Source organism: Pholcus phalangioides, unplaced genomic scaffold (assembly GCF_987345545.1).
Source record: "Pholcus phalangioides strain wild (caught in Gottingen) unplaced genomic scaffold, Ppha-v1.0 ptg000003l_1, whole genome shotgun sequence".
NCBI lineage: Eukaryota > Metazoa > Arthropoda > Arachnida > Araneae > Pholcidae > Pholcus > Pholcus phalangioides.
The window spans coordinates 41,179,038-41,197,489 of record NW_028301596.1 but is presented as its reverse complement, the minus strand read 5'-3'; the positions used below and the strand labels follow the sequence as shown (position 1 = coordinate 41,197,489).

Below are 18,452 nucleotides of genomic sequence, written 5' to 3'. Positions count from 1 at the left end.
GGTTAAAATGCTACACCCAGTTTCGTATCGTTAACAGTCACGTTCGTGCGGGTGTTCCTTATTTTTTGAGTTAGACATGCTGACCGAAGACTGTAGGGGAGAATATTACCTACAACTGCACAGCCGAAAGCCGAAAACCGTCAGCTCAGTTGCGATAACGTGAAAATGAATAAACAAAGCAAACCATTTTTGCTCGTTATGCGAATTGCCCGTTAGCCGAAATCCCACTGTATATTAAAAAAAAAAAATTTAAATAATCGTTATAATTTCTCACACGAATAATGCATCGAAATATTGTTTTCAACCGTGTCTCAAAACAAATGTTAACGCAACAAAACTCTTTTGATTGTCGAAACTCCACTAAACATATGTGAAGGAGTCTTTTATTTTTCCATTCTCATTTATCTCAAACAGCAGAAACTGATGCAATCAAAGAAATCTTTTTTTTATATAGTTATTTAGTTCTTAAATTTATTTTCTTCTCCAGAGACCACTTTAACCTCCGTAAGAAAATCCTATCTTTACAATTTCGTTTCTCTTCCCCGGATTTGATTGCTAAGGCAAAACAAACAAACAAACAAAAAAACCTAAAACAAGATAAAGGACTTGGTTATTTTATTTGTTACATATATAGATTCTTCTTGTATTTCGCTTCGAAAAATGCTGAAGTAGCTCGGAATTCCAAAGTTTTTATTTATTTATTTACTTATTTTTTCCTCTGCTCTCTTTCCTGACAATTAAGCTTCTCCTGTCTCAGTGCTCCATCTTGCTACCCGGGTTTTTCGAGTTTCCCATGGACAGTCAAGATGATTCCCTGGGAACTCATAGGCTGGTGAATTATTCGTGTTGATCACCGATAGCATCTATCGGTAGAGAGACAGTATAAAGGGGAAAGAGAAAAAAAAAACTAAAACGAAAGAAATCTGAATTTTTCTTCTATTTTTTTCTCGTCAATTACCTAAAAGGTCCTGGACTATCTTCTTGCATTGGAGCGATGTCGGACCGACTAGTAAAAACAAAGTAAAGTATCGTTTATAGAACGTCATGTCCTTTCTTTGCTAACAGCTTTAGCTTGTTTATTCTTGAAATATTCAAGCAAGAGAGAGGGAAAGAGAACTCGCCCTGGTAAAACTGATCGAAAAACATAAAATTACGTTAGTGAGTAGCTTCTATTGAAATCTAGACAAAGACTGTAGGAGAATAATATATATTGAAATGAATACAGACTTTTCTTTTTGTTCTATTTTATGGAGTTCATAAATTCTCTAGACGGAAAACAAATTCGTCTTAGTGTTTACCTGGAAAATTTGATCAGGATATACAACTTACTCATAGTGGATGGATTTCATGTATTTGTTTAATTTTATCAAAAGGATTTGTTTTTTATACTGCTTGAACTCAGTTACTTGGAAAACTTTTGTTCAAGTCGAAATTTTGCGAAATTTCAGTTTGCAGGGAAAAAAATGAACGCTATATTTTTCGATTTTCCTATTTTATTCAGTATTTTGTTTTTATAGAATCAACGAGTACATTATATACTTTGTTTGAATTTAATACCATTTTATATTTGTCGTTCGTTAAAAAGGAAAATGTTCACTTCTAATGAAATGAGATTATCAATAAATACAATTCATCAACATATGTATTCGTAAATGGAGAAAACATTCTCTAGTTTTGTATTTATTTATGCATAATTAAATAAGAAGTTGCTGCATTAGCTTGGTTTTCTATAATTTCTATTTGAAAAATGTATTTTAAGGAATGTTCTGTTTCTTTTAGACACTCATTTTTTTTTTTTTTCATTTGGATTTCCATTCTTTTTCTAATAAAATAGTCAGTATAAAATACCATTTTGGAGGGGATGGTGGACGCAAATTTTCCAAAAAATTTTATTTTCAAATACTAAAAAAAAAATTCAGTGTCTAACTGTTTGTTCTACCTGTATATAATTTTTTTTTAATGTTTTAATACAAACTGCTGGCAGGCATTATATATGCTAATGTTTTCCACTAAAATGCTCTTCTTCCCAAAACTAACTTTTTTTGTTAGGTAAGGAACATTTTTCGAACACCATATATTGAAATGTCTTGAAACTTTGTGTGTCTCTCAACACTATGGTGTTACATACTTTACCACGAGGAATGTTCATTAAAATTATTATTTTTTTAATTACGTCACAAAATATGGATACATTTTGTGATTTATGGAAATTTTGCATTTTTTGAAGTTAAAATTCGAGAAAAAAAAATATATATAACCAACAGTTAAAATTCCTAAATGCTTGCACAAAATGGTAAAAAATAGGTAAGAAAATATCCATACTATTTGAGAGAAAAAAACTGATCGTTTAAAGTGAATAGAAAATTTTTAAATGTTCCTTAAAGGAAGGAGATTTTTCCCATAGAAAAGCATGGGAAGCCAAGACCGTGCACCAACCTCCTCAATTAATCTGGGTGTATGTAACTCATACCAGCATCATATATTAAACTTACTTCAAATATAGATGATATAAAACTTTCAGCGTAGAAAAGATCAAAATATTTAAAAAACATATATAGTGTGTGGCCACGGTAAGATGGCTTCTGACCTTATATGACCTTCATTACGAAAAAAGAGGGTCCATTCTTCAGCAGGGAGAAATGGGGCGGGGGGAGGAGGTGAAGAAGTCCAGCAGCAACCATTGAGGATGTTTATTTTATTTTTCCCCGTTTCTTCCTACTGAATAATGAACCCTCTTTTTTCGTCATAAAGGCCCTTCATGGTCGAAAGCCATCTTTCCGTGGTCACACTATACCTATGTGGTAATGAAATATAAAAATTAAATTTTCATATCTAATTAAAATGAAATTTTTACATCTAATAAAAATTAAAATTTTATATCTAATAAAAATTAAATTTTATATCTAATTAAAATTTATATTTAATAAAAATTAAATTTTCATATTTAATTATGCGATCACATAAGCGATGCACATTTTCTTTCGAACACGCCAAATATCAAAGTATTTATGACTCTAATAAAGAAACCTGATAGAAGCATATTTCTACATTATTCAGTTGGTGAAAAATTTCTCAGGACACTACGACGTGGAACGAATATTGATAATAAATTTCCCAGATAAACATTAAACGATTGATTTAGTTCCATTTTTATACTTTACTCTTGCATTAGATACTTTTTATCCATTGTCGACTCTTTTCGAAAATCAATGAAGTTCTCATATTATACGCATCAGGACGAACAAAATTCCCAATAAAAAAGACATGGAGAGTGTATTTAAACACCAACACCGATCTTTTTCAAGAACGAAAACAACATTACACAATATATAAAAAAATTTTGTATGCGCAAATATCATGCATTGCTATTTCCGATAATGATGATTTTTAAAATAATATGAATTCGTAATTTTTTTTTGTTTTAATTCATACCGCATTAAAATCTCTTTGAAGTTACTCGAAATAAAAATTTTGTAGTTCTTCTATAGATTATTTTTTGTAAAAAAAGTGTGTATTGGTTATATACATAACTCAAAAAGGTTATTAAAATTAACGAGGTAGGGGAAAAAGTTTGTTCTCAAAATATACGAGTACCTGAGCTTGAAAAACAGGGATATAAATGCAATTTATGTATTAAAATGTTTTTTCTTAATTTGAATAATGGTAAAATGTATGCATATACAAATTTTCATGAGTTTGAAAAAATAAGTTCAATATATACTAAATGTCTGTTCGTACTATACAGTCCGATAACTATCGACCTCCCAATAATTACACACGCGATTCCTTGTGAAAAACTAATACGGAAGAGTGTTTTCGGGTTTTTTTTTATTTGACCCATAATTGATGAGTTATAACGCTTTAAAGATTGACGTCACTTCAGAATTTCGCCAAATTCGCAGAACGTACAACATGGCGTTTTTGAAAGTGGAAAAAATAGTATAACCCTAACGAAAATTCGAAAAAATAACCTAGTTTTTTTCTTCGGTAAAGGGTAAAACAATTTTATTTTTTACCGTTTATTGTTTATGGATAAAAGTGTTGTCCACAGCGTTTATCGGTTTGGACGACAGACACCATTTTTTCATAGTGACTTAAGATTATAAAGTATGGGCTGAACAAACGAAGTCTAAGAATGCTTCCGTGTACACAGATACACGGAAGTATTTTTTGCTGAGCAAAAAAAAAATCCCCATATTGTAGGCGGATAGTGTGGTATTTTGTCATTCGCACAGATATCGAAATTCTGTGAGCAGAGAAACAGATCAGTGCATGTGAAATCAAAGACTACGTGCCATCATCTTGAAAAAAAAGTTATATGGCATATTTCATGTAAGAATAAAATTTTTCCTTTTCCGCGACCATCTCGGCACTTATTATGGACCCTCCCCCACCAACCTCCATCCTGGGGCAAAGCCGTCCTTAAAGAATTATATCTTTGGTGGGCCCTCCTCTATAGTGGATTTATAGTGTAAAAAACAAAACGGAATATTTCTTTTCCTGGTTGCCGTGCTAGAGCCCTGTCAGCCCTACCCTTGTGGAGGTCATGGTGTCCACTTAGCCGTTGAGACGCGATATCTCGCATCATTAGAATTCATTTACTTAAGCAACGACAGGCTCAGGTATTTTGTAAAGTCCATTTCTCAATGGAAGATTTTTCCGTATACCCCTTCGTTTGCTTCTGCTGAAAAACGTAGGAAAGCCTACTTCATTAAGTATATATATACACTCATTGCCATAAAAATTTGCGCACCAAGAAATAATTGTGGGATTGAAACGAAAGTTGGCATGAAGGTACATGTCGGGCAGATATGCAAATGATTAGAAATGCAGCGTGATTGCGCATTGCGTAATGCCACTAGAAGTCGTTGAACTTCGTTCTCCTTGGAGTATAAAACAGGTAAGCAGAGCTTGCTGGAGTGTATTTAATCGTTTGCAAAGGAAATGCTGAGGTAGACAAGCCGTTACGCCGTCGTCGAAGACCATATGAGCAGTTGTCAGAGTTCGATAGGGGAAGAATCATCGGGATGATGGAAGCTGGGTGGTCAGCTCGGCGAGTAGCTCGTCAACTAGGCCGTTCTGATTTTACTGTGAGGAGGTGTTGGGACCAGTGGACAGAAGAGGCGTCATTTACACGGCTACCAGGTTCAGGACGCCCTCGACAGACCAGTCGTCGAGAAGACCGTCACATCATCCGAAACGCACGCGTAGAGCCAACTGCCTCATTGGCCGCTATCCAGACACAGGCAGCAGCTTCACTACGGGCCCCTGTGTCTTCCCGAACCATCGCAAGGCGCCTGGCTGAAGGGCATCTGGCATCGCGGCGCCATTGCGTGTGCTGCCAATGACACCCACCCACCAACGCCTCCGTTTGGAGTGGTGTCGAGCACGGCGGGATTGGACTGCAACGGAATGGAACGCCTCAATCCTGCCTTCGCTTTACAGCGACACACCGCTCCCACAGCTGGTGTCATGGTATGGGGTGCCATTGCTTACGATACACGGTCACCCCTAATATTGATCCATGGCACAATGACAGCCCAGCGGTACGTCCATAACATCCTTCAGCCACATGTGTTGCCACTCATGGCAGGGCTCCCAGGAGCCATTTTTCAACAAGACAATGCTAGGCCACACACAGCAAGGATGTCACAAGACTGCCTCTGCCACATTACCACCCTTCCCTGGCCTGCTCTATCCCCAGATTTGTCACCAATCGAGCATATCTGGGATCATTTCGGACGGCAAGTTGGACACCCTACGAGGTTGGTCGAACTAGAGGCGCATTTACAGCAACTGTGAAACGAGATGTCTCAGGACATCATACGGAACTTGTATGCCTCAATGCCCGCTCGTATCGCATCGTGCATTCGCGCTAGAGGGGGTCCAACAGAGGTACAGTGTTCATCTGTACTTTTTTCTGCAATAAATGACCCTTTTTCTTGGATTTTCTAATCACTTACTTATATCAACGTAGTACTTGCATGTGTAAAATTTAGTTTCATTTTGACGACTTCTTCTGGGTGCGCAAATTTTTATGTCAATGAGTGTATATATATATATATTTGTGCCTTTCGTCTGATGATGGTTATAATCTAAGCTTTTGACTCGTGAATATGCCTCCCATTACGCTTTTGCCGTTGACAGAGCTCCAATCTCGTGAGTCGCAACCATGAGTTCAACCGGAAACGCCACGGAGACCCATGATCCCACATATCGGTGTAGCACTCTAGAATGAGATTTTGGTGAGCCTCCCACGTCAGACGGGTCCCTCTATTATGAATTTGTAGTGTGAAAACAAAAAACAGAATCACCCATCTGATGAGAGTCATCTCGGGTCCCCGGGCAGGAGCCCTACCAGACCCACCCTGTTGGGGGGGGGGGAGACATGTAGGGACCTCAGTTGAATAGAAGCTTCCACGATAAGATCTGGCACAATGATTGATTAAAATAAATATGTAAATTAAAAGGGGTAGTACCTAAGCCCTTTTAAATTTTGCCCTGGGGCTATGAGGTTGTTGAGGCGACAGTGGGGGGGGGGCTCACTTATTTTTAGATAAATATTCAAAAATTTGATTTCTGTCGCAGCAGCCTCATTACCCTCAAGGGTTCCACAGAAGAGTCTTACAATTTTCAAAGGTTCCACAAGAAACTTGACGCTGGAAACCCCTAATATAAAGAACGGATATGAGTATACAGAAATGGGAAGTAAGAACATTCCGCAGCTGAAACAGCATCGCACTAGAGATATTATGGTGTTAGCTGAAAGAGGCATGTGTCTGAAGACGAACAAGTTACCCAAATGTAGGCTGGAGGCATCCGACTGAATAAAAAAAGGAAAGTCAATTGAAAAAATGTTCATGAAGAGTGAAAGATCCTTAAGAAGTTTGGTGCACGAAAATTTTCCAAAAAACACATATTTTCCAACTTTTCAATCCCATGAAATTTTCTGCGTCTAACTGGGTTAGAGTTTTTGTTCTACCTGTAGTAGAAATATTTTTAAAATGTTTTAATATAAACTGCTGGCGGGCATTATATATACCCATGCTAATGTTTTTCAATAAAATGTTTTTTTTTTCCCAAAACTAAGTTTTCGTTAGACAATGAACATTTTTTCGAACACCGCTCATTCTAAATGTCTTGAAACTTTGTGTGTCTCTCAACACTATAGTGTTAAATATTTTAACGCGAGGATTTTTCATTAAAACTATTTACAAAAAATTATAGCACAAAATATGGGTAAATTTTTGAAAAAGTTGCATGTTGTTAAAGTCAAAATTCAAGAACAAAACAGTAACCAACAATTAAAAGTCCGTGTTAAAGTATATAACACCATAGTGTTGAGAGACACAAAGTTCCAAGACATTTCAATTAGTGGTGTTCGAAAAAAATATTCCTTATCCAACAAAAACTTAGTTTTGAGAAAAAAACATTTTTTTTTGTTGCCTGTACAGTGTTAAAAATATTTTGGTACTGGTAGAACAAAAACTTTAACACAGTTAGACGCAGAGAATTTCATAGTATTTAAAAATTTGAAAATGTGTTTCTTCGAAAATTTGCGCCAATCCCCTGAACAAAAGACTGAAGGAACCTAATTTTTTTTTCCGAAACCAGCTTCTCTAGAGATAGGTGACACTTTCTGGAAGTGCAAATAAGGAGGTGTGTTGAGATGAATCAAGCATCGAATAGCAAAAAGTTGAATAACACTTCAAAAGTATTGTATTTTTCCTTGCGTTTACTTATCCATCCGCGCTCTCCCTTCAAAATTATTGCGATGCGTAAAAATTTGAGAGAGGAAAAACACCGTCGTAATAAATCTACCATAAAAAATGCCGAACCCCGTAATCATGCCACCATAGGCCGTCGTCTGATGCCGGCCCTAGACTCATAATTATCATAACATGATTTACCAGTCATGAATATAATATTAGTTCTTGATTTGATAAATTCAACTGAATCTTGTTGAAAACGAGAGGGGGGTGAGAACTGGAGAATTAAAAAATAAAAAAGTCGAGACGACCGAAATTCCGAGAATATTCAGTAAAATACGGGTCATATGGTCATACTCTATAGAGAAGTTTCTAGCCCACGAGTGGCAGAACTACAGTACCCTATATCTAGCCGCGGATTGAAAGGGTTGTGCATTCTCCCCTCTCCCCCTCTGCATTATAATAACTAGATCCTGAATTATATGCAAATGCATATGTATATATGCATCTGCATATTTTGGCTTTTTTACATCGTTAATGAATATAAATACATAAAATAAAATCACTTTAATAATTAGTGCATTTTTTCGAAGGTTTATTGAATCTTAATCATTTTTTCATAGTTTTTCAAATTAATATTTCTCGTAAAATTTTTTTTTCTGCGAGTGGGATTTAGATATGTTTGTAATTTTTTTTCCGAATGAAAACTGTTTCATTCTTACTATTTCTAGAGATAGCGTGAAAAGTTTGTTCAATTCTTCTCAAATAGCGTCAAAATTGTTTTGTTACTGGTGTTTCGTTACTGAACACAACCACGACTACTTAGAAATTGAAATGCCTGAATAAAAATTATGTAGAAGTTATATGCACATGTAAGCATATATATACATATTTGAGGATATTTTTTTTTTTATAAATTAATGTGCATTAAGAAATTGAAAAAAATTATGCACTATAAAACCATATCTGCTTTTATTCTTTCGCATGGTGATTTTTTTAACGCATAATTTGGCATTTTCAAGTGCATATTTTGGCATTTTCAAGTGCATATTTTGGCATTTTCAAGTGCATATTTTGGCATTTTCAAGTGCATATTTTGGCATTTTTAAGTAAATATTTTAGCATTTTTAAGTAAATATTTTAGCATTTTTAAGTAAATATTTTGGCATTTCAAGTGCATATTTTTAGAGCGTATTTCGTCAATTTTAAGTGCATATATAATCCTTGCTCTTATATTATATTATATTATATTATATTATATTATATTATATTATATTATATTATATTATATTATATTATATTATATTATATTATATTGTTATTATAACAAATAAAACCATGATAATATTCATATATAGTGTCGTATAAATAATTTCACGCTGTCAAAAAATCAATATCTGCTCCTTTTCCCCTATGAGTGAATATAGAAGTACAAAAAACAAAAAATGTCTCTTATCGGTGCCAAGGGAAACGAAATTAAGTGGTCAGCTATTCTTATACTTGTCAGAAACCAATCTTGGCCAGCTTTCAGGAAAAATTTTCTTGATGGAAGTTTCAACGAGTTCTCTCTTTTTCTTCGGTGAGTGTCATTAAGACCTGGTGATGATCAGAAAGAAAAGAAATAAAGAGGAATCTGGATAGGGATAAATAAAAAAAGGAGCTCAGAAATGGACGATATACAGAAAATAGGTGTGGGGGAAAAAAAATAGAAAGCATTAGATGGAGAGAGATAGAAAAAAAAATTGGAAAAAGATGTAAAAACTCGCACACAATTGGATGGAATTGTAATCAAAGAATAATTAAGGGAAAAATTTCTATTTTTTGCCCCCTCAGTATTTTGATGAGACTGAATGCAATTTTTTTCTTTCTCATTGGATGTGTATAAGCTTATGAAATCATTTTATTATACACCAAATGGATACCATAATTGATGAATTAATATACGGTAGACCATACTTAATACATTTTCTTACAGGATATTATTGGTATGTGAAATATGTTCAGCTTGATTTTTATTTCAGTGAAAAAATACATATTTTACATTCACACATGATTTTCAATCAATAAACGTAAATTAATTTGATAATTTATTTTGAACCAACATCAATAATAATAATTGCCATATTTTGTGTTCCTAACGATATGTTCTATTATATTTTCATATTTTCCGGTATATAATTCCGTAATTTTAGGAATTGTTTGCGTAATTTGGCAATACAGGGTGTCCTGTAAGTACCATTGCGGCCTTTATCTCACCAACAGTCTCAATCTCATTTAACCGAGGTATGGTTTCAATTTAACACACGCTGAAAAGGCGTTCGAAAATTACGCTGTACCAGTTTTGAAAGTGAAAATACAGTGTGCAACAAAATAAAAAAAAATCTACATTTTCATATGGTTCCCCCCCCCCCAGTCCTCTTACTACCAATTGGAAAGTTGTTGCCCAAACGTGTTAGAATTCACAACCCCCAGAGGTAAGGGGCCGTTCAAGTATTACATAAGCAAATTTTTAACCTTTTTTGGCCCCCTCCCCCCCCCCTTTTCAGCAAAATTTCGTCATCATCTCTGCCCCTCTGAATCCTAACTCATATTTTCATAAAGGGTGGTTGATGACGTAAGCATTATCCAAACCCCCCTCCCATCGATGATGACGTAATACTTGAACGGCCCCTAAGCTCTATTCCATTTATTAACACTCCTATTACAGAAAAACTCCCTGCGACATCATTACTTGGAATTGGCCCTTACTGAACGATACTTTGACCTTTGAAGACCGGATACATCCCGCTTCTTATCTCAGAGAGATATCGAAGCATTCCAGAAGGATGGGTGTATCCGGAAAGTTTTATGATAAACAAAAAAAAAAACATTGTCGCCTCGGACAATGGGAACAAAAATAAAATATATATAAAAACGATTGTCAATCTGAGATCATATAACAGATAATTAAAATCGAAACCACAAACGCCGATAGACAATCAAAATCATACTAACATCAAAATCATACCAAACGATACTAGTGTCCCCTTGTAGAAGCAATCGATTGACGGCATATTAATAACTCATGGTCCATCCTATCCATCTTGTTGAAAATTTTAAGCGCTTCGATCATACCCTTCCCCCGAGACCTGTGTTCTCCCAATGAAAACATACACAAGAAATCAAGTCTTTCTTCATAACTCAAGCCCCGTGGGTCAACAAGGGCACGCGCAGCTCTTCTCTGCAACCCTCAACCAAGTCCATGTCTCTCTGTAAGTAATGGGTCTCCAAAACCTTACGACATACTCCAGTCCAGCACAAACTAAACCTCGGAAAAACGGAAGAATGACTTTAGGAAAACGTGTATAAACCATGTGACATTATTTGATGCATTACATGCAAGTAATTAGTAATTTCTATGTATTTTTTTCAAAATAAAATGTTAAGAGCTCCAAATGAAAGTGAGTTTAAAATCGTATCCTTGGTTTTTTTTTCATTACAGTTGCTTGAACATCGCGAATCCCTCTCAACATACTTCGATTCCGAGTACGCCCAGGGGGTCCAAAACGAAGGAAAAGAACAAGAACTACTTCCAGTTGAAAAGCCATCCAATGCGCGACTACCTCCCGCAGCTTTCTTGTAATTTGGTATTACTTTTGACGGCCGAAGCAACTCGTAAAAATCGAGGCAAGGCTATAAAAATCGCTACACGCTCTAACACGAAAGAGGGATATCCCTGGTCGCGTTGTTACTTGCGAGCGATTTCTTTTCCGTTTTTATATATATATATATATATATTTTGTGCCAGCATCAAGCGACATCAAATACAGATGACGTGTTTTATGGGGGTACAACCTTCACCCTATGTACACTTCCCCCCCTGTGCTAAAATTGTACTGCCATCGACAACATACTCTAAGTTTAAAAGCATTCGTGCGTAAGTTACGCTGGACCGACACTCTTCAATCGCTTTACATTCCACTTTTATTTTTATCGAGAATAGCGTGAGTAAGAATAAAATATAAGTCCCATAGAGATAAATTGCTGTGCACTAAAGTGTAGTCTCGTAGGAAAGAATTGATGAAGTATATTGTTGAAAAAGTACAGCCGAACACGTATATAATGTCAACGAGTGGCGTGGTGATACCAACCGATTTCAAAATCCTTGGTAGGAAGTGTAAAAGCTGAATTAATTCGGTAGGACCATATGTAAGCTGAATAACTTTTCGAAGGAACGCATGGGATCTAGTGTGTTCTTGAAAGTAAAAGAGCTGAAAAACATTTTGGAAGACAATGTAGAAGTGGATTAAATACTTAAAATAACATAAAAAAGTTCAATGACAACTTGTCGGACGACTGTCCGGAAGCTGATTTAGTTATTCGAGGGCCGTGGGAAAGCTGAATAACCTTTTGGAGACCGTATGAAAGTGGATTTAAATCTTGGGAAGATGCACAAAAGCTGAATAAGGACTTTTTGGTGGAACGTACGGAATCTGATTTACTTCTTCGGGGTACTTAGAAAAGCTGAATAAGTTTTGGAAAGACAACTACGGAAGCTGATTTGAGCTTCAGCTTTTGTGCTTTGAATTATCTCATTCTGAACTGAGAAATGTTGATTAAACCTATTTTCAGTAGTTGCCCTACATAGACGCGCGCAACATGCGATGCCTTGGGCTACGCAGATTCGAAACGTATATAGAAAATTTCTCTTCTCCAATGTTAAATCATGTAACAGCTTTCTTTACATCTTATTGGGTGTCATAATTGGAACTTTTTTATTTGTGTGCAGCCCGAATCTGACTTTGGCATAAGGAAGCACTGGCCAAATAATGCAGAGAGGGCCCAACTACTACGGTAAAAGATGTTTACAGTTAGGTGGTAAAAAATACCTCCGAATTTTACAGCTATTATAATTTGGCGGTCCGTCGTCAATTTTCTACTTACGCATGCAGAAATCAGGTCCTGCCTGCAGCATATCTTCATGTTCAAAAGTTATTTTTATTTTTTTTTAAACTTTGCAAAAGCTGAGCCTACCTAATGACAGTACCCATGATATGAGAAAATTCACAGCAAATCAGCAATTGGCGATAAGATTCAAAACGAATGCTACACAGATAAGAAAAAGAAAGAAGGGGAAAAAAAACTATAATTTTCTCAATTGCCTTTCTAGGAACAACATAAAAAAGTGTTGCATGAGACTTTACTAACAGGTGTGTACACAGCAGTTTAAAAAAATATTATTTGTATATTTGTGAACTTCAAGAACAAACGTCTGCGTCATTTCTCTTTTCTCGTGTTCTATAAAGAAAAAAAACTGTTTTCCAACATTTGCAAAACTCTCCGAATCAAGTATTTGAATTGCTAAATTTAAATTAAATATGTTGATGAATATTAGACGATGAATACCATTGCTGTTTTCTTGAAGATTGTGTTTTTTTAGAAACAGAAATTAGTGTAAGTGCTTAGTCAGATTCAGGTGCCCAAGACTCTATAATTATATCTTTTAAAATATTCAGCACAGCTATTTGTGTGTGTTTGGATAGGCCAAGAAATAAAGCTTACTGAAAAAAAATATGCTAGTCAAAAACTTCACAATAACAAAATTACGATGGCAATACATAAAAGGATAAATAAAAGCAACAACAACGTTTTTTTCAAAACCATGGCTAACGTTCCAGCTTTAGACTAGATAAAATGCATGGATAATATAGTAATGATATTCATACAACAATGATAAATTCATAAATTTAGCTCAAAGAGATAATTTACAAAAATACTTTTTTTTCGGTGTTTTCATGCTATAAATTATCTCGAGGAAACTCGCGAGAACCCGAAGTTTTTACGGAAATCAACACCGGACAAATTGTTGCATCGCTGAATAAAATATATTTACTTCAACGTATTTCGCTGCCGAACAGTTTCCGAATGTCTCTTGAGCAACAGGGAAAATATTCTTTTGTAAAACCTTGATCGACAAGAAACTTTCTATTCATTATTCATTGCAATCGTGTACATGAGAAAAAACACACACACAAAAAAGACACTTTAGTATCAGATAACATTGCATTATAAATAACCACGCAAACATGCTCGATAGAGGAGAGATCTTTCTCTTCATACATTAGTTTTTTTTTTGCTTCAAAATATTCACGCATACCCCAAAAAAAAAGCATCAACATACAAGCAATACCTTATATTCTAGACATATCAAAAGATATCTGTGTATATTCCATGCATAATTAACTCACACGCGCATGTTTCTTTATTTATCCTCCCGAAATACGTAGTTTAACATGTTTGTTCGCCGAAAAAAAGAAACATCTAATATAACTTCTACTTCATCCCCCTCCCCCCTCATATTTATAGGCTTTAGTGTGAGTTATAATGAAAGTAGTGATATCAAAACGACTTCTACATCGATACAACGCCGTATTTTCATTAAATAAAATCCCGTCGCATTTTTCTTGGGAATCAGGGAATAAATAATAATAAATTATTCTTTGTATCATGCTTTGGAAAATCAAATTAAGTGTTATTAGGGTAAAACATATACGTACGAATTATTCATTACATTGCTAGCCACGGAAAATAATTATCTTTCGAAAAGTTATAATGTTAATGGGAAAATATATCATTGGAGATTTCCAGAAAACAAATAATCATTTGAAATTCTTTGAGAAAAAAAACAATTTTATTGAATCGTATTTTCTATGATATTGTTTTATGCTGAGATAATTAGTGTATTTTGTAGGGGAAGATTGTATGCTGCTTAAATAAAAAGTGTTAATTATGTTTAGACATAAATTTATTACCAAGATAAGATTGTTATAATGGTTATCACACATTTGGTACAAAATATTCATAAAAATTAGTTTAATATATGTCAATACACGCGATTCGGTGTGAATTAAAATTTTATTCAGATTTCTGTCATGAATAAAACATTAGCAGAACAGTGATAAAATAGTAGTCTATTAATTTAATGACGGTAAATTAAACCGCTGAATAAAGCCTTATGTGGAGTGTACTAAAAAGTTTTTCCACCTGGCAGTCCAGTGGTTAGGGAACTAACCTCTGACTGTACGGGTCTGGGTTCGAATCCAGAGAATTCGAATTCTGGGTTTTTTCGGGCATGGATGTGTCTGCTAACAGGAACTTATTTCTCAGAAAAGTCGTCAATGAATAAGGCAAATACCAGGAAATACTAAAAAATTCCTAATGCATTTCGACACACTATGGGTGTCATCTTCAGTGGATAAGAGTATCACGCTGACCGAGTTTCCCACTTGGATTGAGTAGTAAATCTTCAACCTCGGTTGCTCAGCGGAACAAAAAAATAATAATTTTTTTTTGTTTTTTCTTGACTTGAACAAGGCAAGACTATGTCAAGACATAGTCTGTACAAGTCAGAAAAAACAAGTCAAGTTCAAGTTGAAGTCAAACTTAGTGGCAAGACGCGGCAAACGTAGTGGCAAGAATGCTTGCCACGACTTTTAGCTTGAACAGACGTATTGTTTTTTCGCTCCGCTGAGCAACCGAGATGGGAGATTTGGTACTCAATCCAAGTGGGAAACTCGGTCAGCGCGATACTATTATCCTCTGAAGACGACACCCATAGCATGTCGAAATGCATGAGGATTTTTTTAGTATTTCCTGGTATTTGCCTTATTCGTTGACGATTTTTTGTGTATTATTAGGCAAAGTAATCTACTCTTCCGTAGGAACTAATTTCCTGGACATATTTTACAGATCTCTCAGGAATACGTGAGGATCACTTTTAATTTAAAAAAAAAAAGTTACATACAGGGTTCAGAAAAGCGTAATGACAATTACTTTTGAGTATTTTTTGCCTCTGTTTTTTGGTTCTTAATTTTCTGAGATTTTTCTATTTATGTTTCGAAATATATATTCCTCTGTTGTAATGATTAGTAATATTCGGATGAATCAAAGTATTCACGAAGGGAAATATCCTATTGCTCTTATATTGGGTTGCTGTATTTTTGATACAGTTTAGATATACAGAGTGTTTCAACTAGTTTTTCCCCCTGAAACGAACTTCCATCACTTCATGAAGTCCTCCACAAAATTTCACACTTTCCAGATGTATGGTTTCGCCCGTAGGTTACTTTAAAATAGTCTTTTAATTATGCATTCCCTGCATTTTACTCGCCGGAGGCGGACAACAGCGGATAGAAAATTAGGCGAAATCTCTCTCTTTTTTTTCCCCAGGCTCTAATTTATTAGTTTTTGTTCATAAATCGAGAATTTATCTCATTCAACGGTGATTATATACGTAATCCCAACATCGTATTGGTAATTATTATGATCCGTCAATTAATTACTTGATTAACTGAACATAGGATGATGTTTCCGAATGGTAATGTTGGTTTTGTTTGCACGTGTGAAGAAAGCCAACATTACCACTTGGATAATGATTTTTATATATGTTTTAATATTCCCCGCACTCATTTTAATTTAATTCAATTTTTAGTAAAAAATACGTGTAGTGCACGTATCATGTACGGGTCAAAATAATTTATGATTTTAATGAAGAGGAGAAAGGTTATAAATTTTTCCTATATTTATCAAACTTTACATTGCTATTTGGGAATTATATGCGTAATCACAGATAAAAGTGATAAATGTAGTGATATTTAATCAAACTTACTTTATGGAGACAATTGGTTATTACGCATAATCACCGCACAGGTGTCCATTTTTTACAGTAGCATATATGCATTTTACAAGTAACATTGAAATTGAACCAATTGCGACCGAAGCGAAACATTGTATAAATATGAAAGTCGAATAAACGACGTTCCGCTGTACACCTCCCTTCAATTAGCGGAAAAATTGGTTTTTTTTTTGGGGGGGGGGGGCACATGGGTGTCCGTTATCGAGAGGTTCTACTGTACAATGATATTTATTCCTTATTCACCCCAACAAAAACAGCACAGACAAATAAATAGCAGTAGAAGAGTGAAGAATAGTTGGGGGGTATCCTCTCTGAGATGAATCGCAATATTCGAAATTCTTCCAACAGTCGTAACACTATATTATTTTTACTGCTGAAAGTTCCTTTTTTTTTCGTATTTTTCTTATTTAGGAAGATGGGGAGAGGGTGGAAGAAAGGGGGGGGGGGGTTTATGAGTTCTACACTTGTCCTATTAATCTCGTTCCACAACGTCACAGGTCGTAAAAGTAATGAAAAAAATGACCATAAAACGGGAATCAACTTCCGTATAACGCACGTCAATAGCGATGAAACTTTATTGGACAATCCCAAATGGAAGCTATATCTTTCAAGAGAATCCCCTCCCCCCAACCCAACCCCATAACCCGGGGAATAATAAAAATGACCAATGCTCATGACGTGAACATTTTTTCTAGTATCTGATTGGGATATTTGTAATTACGGTATACATAAAAAACCCGTAAGTCTTTATTTGAGGTATGACGATTTTTTTTAGAAGAAATAAATATAAGCACATATATCGGTCTATAAATTGTCTTGTACTATATTATGTTTAGTTTGAAATTATACCCACCGGGAAAGCATCGTGTGAGAGAGAGTAAGTACAATCGACGTTCGTTCCGTGGGAAACGGACGTTATATTCGGAGGTCGTTGTATCGAACGTTTAAAAAATTGCTTCTTAAGTGAATTCATATTCGAACGGGGTAATAAAAAGGGAAGTGAAAAAACATTATAATAGATTTTTTTCCATGCAATCACTTTGCGCCAAATTCTACAATACCAATTGAAGAGGTGATTTTAGCAAATGGAAAATGCTGGTTTTGGACATTTCATTGCAAAAAAGAAGCGGATCAGACGTGATTTCGGGCGTTATATGGGATTGATTGGTCTTTGTGCATCGTTATATCGGACGAAATATAACATGGGATGAATAGGAACAAAGTTGAGATTCTTCATGCCGAGCGTTGTAATGGAATGGTTGCAATAACGCGTGGTCGTTATAACGAGTGTTCACATTGTGTATTAGTGTGTATATATCTAGAAAAACACAAATTTTGATTTAAATAAAGTGTTGCAATGTATTTTACGATACGTGTTAAAGCATGTTTTTTCGCGTCCTGACGAGGCATTCTGGTGCCTTAACCGTAGACCAGGGGTTCACAATCTCCGGCCCGCGGTTCAAATGTGCCCAGCTGAGTGGATCCATCCGGCTTGCGAAAAATGTTCCAGTAAAAAATTACCAATACACTCAACACGATAAACCCCTTGAGTCCGTATGTCCCTTCATAAAAATACGCTAAATAGGGATGCATACCGAATATCACTCATAACCACAGAAACTTGTCAAATGCAAGTAAAGTTTTCAATTACAGCCAAAAAATAGTTACAGGAAAGTGAAGTTGCCAATTTTAGCAAAAAAAAAAAAAAAAACAAATTTCAGAAGCAAGTGAAGTTGCTAATTACATTCAAAACATTGTCAAAGGCAAGTAAAGTCGCCGTCAAACCGAGGGATACCCCGGTTATTTCGCTATATAGCAATTTCGGCTCATTCATCAAGGAAACCCCCTCCCCATGGATGCTGGCGTAATACTTGAATGACCCCATAGCCTCATTTTAAATAACCCTATAAAAAGCACGTAACACGTAACGACTGGGTACGATGTGGAGATCTTGCTTCCCGCAGTCTTTGATAACATAATTCTGCAACCAAAAAAAAATTCTTACAGCATTTTCATGGTGGATTTGTTAATTGACTGTTCGTACTTCCTTGGTGTATACAGCAGTCGCG

The 18,452-nt window shown here is 35.3% G+C and overlaps 1 pseudogene across 1 annotated transcript in view; it reads right to left on the bottom strand.

Annotated features, from left to right (window-relative positions):
* LOC149088615 (NPC intracellular cholesterol transporter 2 homolog a pseudogene) overlaps positions 1-18,452 on the bottom strand; it is a 62,050-nt pseudogene that overhangs the window by 42,880 nt on the left and 718 nt on the right. The gene's annotated exons all lie outside the window — the stretch shown is intronic.